Raw genomic sequence first — 7,129 nt, forward strand, 5'->3', positions numbered from 1 at the left:
ACAGTTGAAGAGAAGGAAAATTACTACACAGAGACAGATAAGCAATGTGTATATTTCTCATTTACCATTTAGTATTTGTCGTTTTATTGACTCCACACAATCCGGCTGCTACGGGTTTCACATTGAATATTTTCATCTCTACTCTACCCCTTCCTGTGATCTGAACCATGCAAGTTTTCGTTGATTCAATACATCATGAGTAGAGTGTGGCTACAGTATGAAGTAAAGACCCAAGGACCACATCTACTACCATTCATAACAAGAACATGTGCAGTAGCGCACAGCTGCAGTTCTATGTGATTGTTATGAAAGGTTGAGGTGGTTCAATTCTATGAATCTGGAGTGGGATGGATCCTGTTTGCATCATATGGTTTCATCTAGGCCAGTAGATTATATAACTCTCAGTACAGGTTACACATGGCATCAGTATTAGTGATTTAAAGAGGAGGAAAGCTTCAATGTGGAGAACAAAGCCAAGTAATGTTGAAGTTACTCCTTTTACCATTTACTTGGTCAGTCTGTACTGTCTACTCTCCACACAGCTGCTAAGGATCTTCCATTTTAAATACTTTCACCTCCTATTCTGCACTGCTTTGCTGCCCATTATTCAGAGATGCGTTCCAGTCATGTTTAGCACTCTGAATCTCTCTGCAGTCATTGGTTCAGCACATCATGGGTAGAGCATGGCTACAGATACAGCAAGCTATTATTATTTTACCGGCTGATCACCCATAATATTGCATTAAAACATAGAATATCACTTAATTTCCAAAAGATTCAGTGATGCTGATAATGCAGAATCTCACAACATTTCCCATCATAATGCCATAATGCACAAGTGGGAGAAATAATCCTTGCTATATCTGTACATTGTGTGACGTATTACCTCAATGACCAATGAGAGCAAGTACATCTTCTGTATAGAGCGGCTGTGTTATGATGCAGTTATTGATCATCATTGACATAATCACAAGAATCTTATGCAAAGGGAAATTGTCCGCAGCGAAGTGAGATTTCAGCCCCCAAACGTCTGTAATATTAATGCAATGTCTTACTTTTGTTGCAGTGAACACTGAAGAGACGGATCTACTACAACACTGTACAGGATGAGCATACGCTACAAGCAGCAAAATGATCTTGCAGTTGACAGTATGTTGTTCTGGTAATGTGCACAATTATTATTTATGGGCTACACACCACAGTGCTGGACATATTCTGTTAACTTCAACTCTACTCCTAACATGGAGATGTCTTCCTGGTGTTACTGATTCAGTACATCATATGCACAGTGTGGTTATGATATGATGGATTGATTTAATGAACCCACCAACCAATGATGACATCTGCATCATCTTCTGTAAAGTGCAGCTACAGCATGATATTATCAGCATTTGGTGCGGTATAATCAGAGGTATCTATGTGCTTTTGTGCCTGTTTTAAGTCCTCCAGCTTAACGCCCCTACACCTCCCACTACACAGGCATACTTACTTATGCATACACTGACATCTGGCATACCTACACACACCCCAGGGCCACTTCCTTCCCCTGATGTCAGGGAGAGGATGGGCATGCAGAGTGCAGTAAGTCTCCACGTTACTCTGGCCAACAGTCTTGGCCTACCTCCAGCATCTGTCACCCACAACATCTGTTCCCTCCTTGTAAAGTGCTGAACTATCTCACCTGGGTCAGTGCTATAGCTGATCACAGTGCCCGATCAGGATGTCACTGTGACAGGCAGCAGTGCAGATTGACCGGTCAATCAATGCAGTGCCGCAACATACTGCTGCGGCACAGTTTATTCGAGCATTTGCCCGTTCTGTGCCGCAGCAGTAGCCTGGCGCGCGCCCGAGTGTGACGGGCGCACGCCGAAGCAGCGGAAGAGCGCCCTCCGATCGGGGCGCTCTCCCTACCGCTGCCGGGTCCGCCGGGTCCCCCGGAACCCCCTGCCGCTGTCCCGCGATCGCGGGACACCAGGGCTCCCTCGGGGAGCCCCTGGACATGCGTGCAGCGGGCGCACGCTCCCGATGACGCGTGACCGCGCGTCTATGACGCGCGGCACGCCGAGGGGCGGCCACTAGCAAGCCGGGAGATTTCCCGGCTTGCGGTACCGACCACACTTCAATAAAGTGTGTCGGTAGTGTATGCACTAAATGAGATTTCCGTGCCCCCAGTCAGGTTACTCCCTGGGCAGTGACCCTGCTCACACCCTCCCCTAGTTCCACCTCTGATCACAATTATCTCTCTTGGAGAGTGTAGCAAATTGGAGTTGGGGGAATCTCACCTCTGCCATGCATGGTCACAATCTGGGCACAGGACCCAAATAGTGGGCAATGTGGCACTTCTTACAGTAGAGAATAAGTAACTTTATTCTTTACTTGTGTATTAAGGACCTTATTTGCATTAAATTCAGTCCACATGGGACCAAGACTTTCTGGCTTACTGAACAAAGTGGAATTGTTTCGTAGAGGGTGGAGAATTGTATTTTATCTGAAATTACCCCCTCTGCACAAAATACAAACAATTATACCCATACAAGTACCTTGTGGAAGTTGTTGCCCTCTATCTTCCTGTGGTCTCTCCCTGTTTCTCACCGTGCCTCCTCCCATTTCCTTGCACCTCTGCGTCTCCGCATATATCCCTATACTCAGAGCCGGCTCCGGTCAGTGACATGGGATGCCCAAATATGAGCATACCCATATATGGGCATCCATGCCACTGACCGGAGCCCGCTCTGTTGCGGATATGGAGAGAGACTGGGAGATTTACATCCCCTTATAATTCATATGGTGCATAGTACCGGCACGTATTGTTTTACCGGTACTGTGTACCTTCCTACTTCCACACTGGTACAGTATATGCTGCAGTGGGACTGAGAGGGATATATTGGTAACACATAGTCATTGTTGGGGGAATTCAATCCATTTTGAAAATAGTAATGAAATGTTTTTTACTTTTCTTTTTTTTCAGTAATGAAGAATGAAACATTTCTGTTAAAATTGAATTGGAGGTGAACTGGATTCATCATCAACTCTGCACCAGTGTGAATTGATGTTCTTTAATGTTCTGATAAGGTACATGCAACATCTCTTCCTCAACCCCTGCACCACTCTCTGCCTCTTGCCTCTCTCTCTCCACCTCCCTGCTAAGCGTATTAACCCATGCCCTCTAGATCGTATCCCCTCACACCTTACTGCATCTCTTAGTCCCCACTCTCACCCACATCTTCAATTCCTCCCTATTCTCTGGCTCTTTACCCTCTTACTTTAAGCCTGTAGTGGTCACCCTTTTCTCAGAAACAACCTACACCCTATGTGCCTTACTAACTACCGCCCTGTATCCCTCCTGCTGTTTGTCTCCTAATTGCTAGAATGTCAACATTCTTAAATCACATTCCCTCCTGGATCCTTTACAACCTGCCTTTCGTACAGCTCGTTCTACAGACTGTGCTTAAAGCAAATTCCCAAGGTCACTTTTCCCTACTAATCCTACTTGATCTATCTGCTGCGTTTGATGCTCTCAATCACTCTCCTCCTTCATATTCTAAACTCTCTCTTGGTATCCGTAACACAGTTCTATCCTGGTTTTCATCATAACTTTCCTGTCACACATTCTCCATCTCTGTTGCTAACATGTCTTCGTCTTCTATTGATCTGTCTGTGGGTATACATCAGGGCTCTGTTCTGAGATCTCTCTTTCTCTCTACATACTATCATTTGGTGACCTCATCAACTCTTTGTGACAATCCTATAAATAACAAATACAAATATCAGGTCATGGGAATAAGTGATTTGGACATAAAAGTAACATTTCGGAAGTGTGGACAACTAATACATCTTGTAGATTGCCTTTACAGTGTGATGTCATTGATTCAGTAGATTGTGTGCAGACCAGGACTGCAGTACAGTGTCACTCACATGGATGACTTGCGTGGTAGAAGCTCAAGAACAAGGATGTCAAACTCCAGTCCTCGAGGGCCGCAAACAGGCCAGGTTTTCAGGATATCCCTACTGAAAACCTGGCCTGTTTGGGACCCTCGAGGACTGGAGTTTGACATGCATGCTCTAGAAGGAGCACAGCTGTGGGTGGGAGGTGGATTTGCTTTGCATCAAATGGTTTGGAGCAAGGTTTATTGTATGTATTATCATAATAACAATGCAATGCTTAACTTTTATTTCAGGAGGGATGACTGCAGAACAGAAGTGAATATTGAAGCCATGTGTTCCTTTTCTTGCAAAAGAGAAAATTTGAAGGACAGTTGAAGAGAAGGAAAATTACTACACAGAGACAGATAAGCAATGTGTATATTTCTCATTTACCATTTAGTATTTGTCGTTTTATTGACTCCACACAATCCGGCTGCTACGGGTTTCACATTGAATATTTTCATCTCTACTCTACCCCTTCCTGTGATCTGAACCATGCAGGTTTTCGTTGATTCAATACATCATGAGTAGAGGGTGGCTACAGTATGAAGTAAAGACCCAAGGACCACATCTACTACCATTCATAACAAGAACATGTGCAGTAGCGCACAGCTGCAGTTCTATGTGATTGTTATGAAAGGTTGAGGTGGTTCAATTCTATGAATCTGGAGTGGGATGGATCCTGTTTGCATCATATGGTTTCATCTAGGCCAGTAGATTATATAACTCTCAGTACAGGTTACACATGGCATCAGTATTAGTGATTTAAAGAGGAGGAAAGCTTCAATGTGGAGAACAAAGCCAAGTAATGTTGAAGTTACTCCTTTTACCATTTACTTGGTCAGTCTGTACTGTCTACTCTCCACACAGCTGCTAAGGATCTTCCATTTTAAATACTTTCACCTCCTATTCTGCACTGCTTTGCTGCCCATTATTCAGAGATGCGTTCCAGTCATGTTTAGCACTCTGAATCTCTCTGCAGTCATTGGTTCAGCACATCATGGGTAGAGCATGGCTACAGATACAGCAAGCTATTATTATTTTACCGGCTGATCACCCATAATATTGCATTAAAACATAGAATATCACTTAATTTCCAAAAGATTCAGTGATGCTGATAATGCAGAATCTCACAACATTTCCCATCATAATGCCATAATGCACAAGTGGGAGAAATAATCCTTGCTATATCTGTACATTGTGTGACGTATTACCTCAATGACCAATGAGAGCAAGTACATCTTCTGTATAGAGCGGCTGTGTTATGATGCAGTTATTGATCATCATTGACATAATCACAAGAATCTTATGCAAAGGGAAATTGTCCGCAGCGAAGTGAGATTTCAGCCCCCAAACGTCTGTAATATTAATGCAATGTCTTACTTTTGTTGCAGTGAACACTGAAGAGACGGATCTACTACAACACTGTACAGGATGAGCATACGCTACAAGCAGCAAAATGATCTTGCAGTTGACAGTATGTTGCTCTGGTAATGTGCACAATTATTATTTATGGGCTACACACCACAGTGCTGGACATATTCTGTTAACTTCAACTCTACTCCTAACATGGAGATGTCTTCCTGGTGTTACTGATTCAGTACATCATATGCACAGTGTGGTTATGATATGATGGATTGATTTAATGAACCCACCAACCAATGATGACATCTGCATCATCTTCTGTAAAGTGCAGCTACAGCATGATATTATCAGCATTTGGGCATGCAGAGTGCAGTAAGTCTCCACGTTACTCTGGCCAACAGTCTTGGCCTACCTCCAGCATCTGTCACCCACAACATCTGTTCCCTCCTTGTAAAGTGCTGAACTATCTCACCTGGGTCAGTGCTATAGCTTATCACAGTGCCCGATCAGGATGTCACTGTGACAGGCAGCAGTGCAGATTGACCGGTCAATCAATGCAGTGCCGCAACATACTGCTGCGGCACAGTTTATTCGAGCATTTGCCCGTTCTGTGCCGCAGCAGTAGCCTGGCGCGCGCCCGAGTGTGACGGGCGCACGCCGAAGCAGCGGAAGAGCGCCCTCCGATCGGGGCGCTCTCCCTACCGCTGCCGGGTCCGCCGGGTCCCCCGGAACCCCCTGCCGCTGTCCCGCGATCGCGGGACACCAGGGCTCCCTCGGGGAGCCCCTGGACATGCGTGCAGCGGGCGCACGCTCCCGATGACGCGTGACCGCGCGTCGAGGGGCGGCCACTAGCAAGCCGGGAGATTTCCCGGCTTGCGGTACCGACCACACTTCAATAAAGTGTGTCGGTAGTGTATGCACTAAATGAGATTTCCGTGCCCCCAGTCAGGTTACTCCCTGGGCAGTGACCCTGCTCACACCCTCCCCTAGTTCCACCTCTGATCACAATTATCTCTCTTGGAGAGTGTAGCAAATTGGAGTTGGGGGAATCTCACCTCTGCCATGCATGGTCACAATCTGGGCACAGGACCCAAATAGTGGGCAATGTGGCACTTCTTACAGTAGAGAATAAGTAACTTTATTCTTTACTTGTGTATTAAGGACCTTATTTGCATTAAATTCAGTCCACATGGGACCAAGACTTTCTGGCTTACTGAACAAAGTGGAATTGTTTCGTAGAGGGTGGAGAATTGTATTTTATCTGAAATTACCCCCTCTGCACAAAATACAAACAATTATACCCATACAAGTACCTTGTGGAAGTTGTTGCCCTCTATCTTCCTGTGGTCTCTCCCTGTTTCTCACCGTGCCTCCTCCCATTTCCTTGCACCTCTGCGTCTCCGCATATATCCCTATACTCAGAGCCGGCTCCGGTCAGTGACATGGGATGCCCAAATATGAGCATACCCATATATGGGCATCCATGCCACTGACCGGAGCCCGCTCTGTTGCGGATATGGAGAGAGACTGGGAGATTTACATCCCCTTATAATTCATATGGTGCATAGTACCGGCACGTATTGTTTTACCGGTACTGTGTACCTTCCTACTTTCACACTGGTACAGTATATGCTGCAGTGGGACTGAGAGGGATATATTGGTAACACATAGTCATTGTTGGGGGAATTCAATCCATTTTGAAAATAGTAATGAAATGTTTTTTACTTTTCTTTTTTTTCAGTAATGAAGAATGAAACATTTCTGTTAAAATTGAATTGGAGGTGAACTGGATTCATCATCAACTCTGCACCAGTGTGAATTGATGTTCTTTAATGTTCTG

The 7,129-nt window shown here is 45.1% G+C and overlaps 1 long non-coding RNA gene across 1 annotated transcript; it reads left to right on the forward strand.

The window, feature by feature from the left end:
- The first annotated feature begins 4,208 nt into the window (after positions 1-4,208).
- Positions 4,209-7,129, forward strand: LOC142486787 (uncharacterized). The gene is made up of 3 exons (XR_012799064.1): positions 4,209-4,298; positions 5,319-5,414; positions 7,031-7,129. It is a non-coding gene; the product is annotated as an uncharacterized LOC142486787 (long non-coding RNA).

Source organism: Ascaphus truei, unplaced genomic scaffold, assembly GCF_040206685.1.
Source record: "Ascaphus truei isolate aAscTru1 unplaced genomic scaffold, aAscTru1.hap1 HAP1_SCAFFOLD_993, whole genome shotgun sequence".
NCBI lineage: Eukaryota > Metazoa > Chordata > Amphibia > Anura > Ascaphidae > Ascaphus > Ascaphus truei.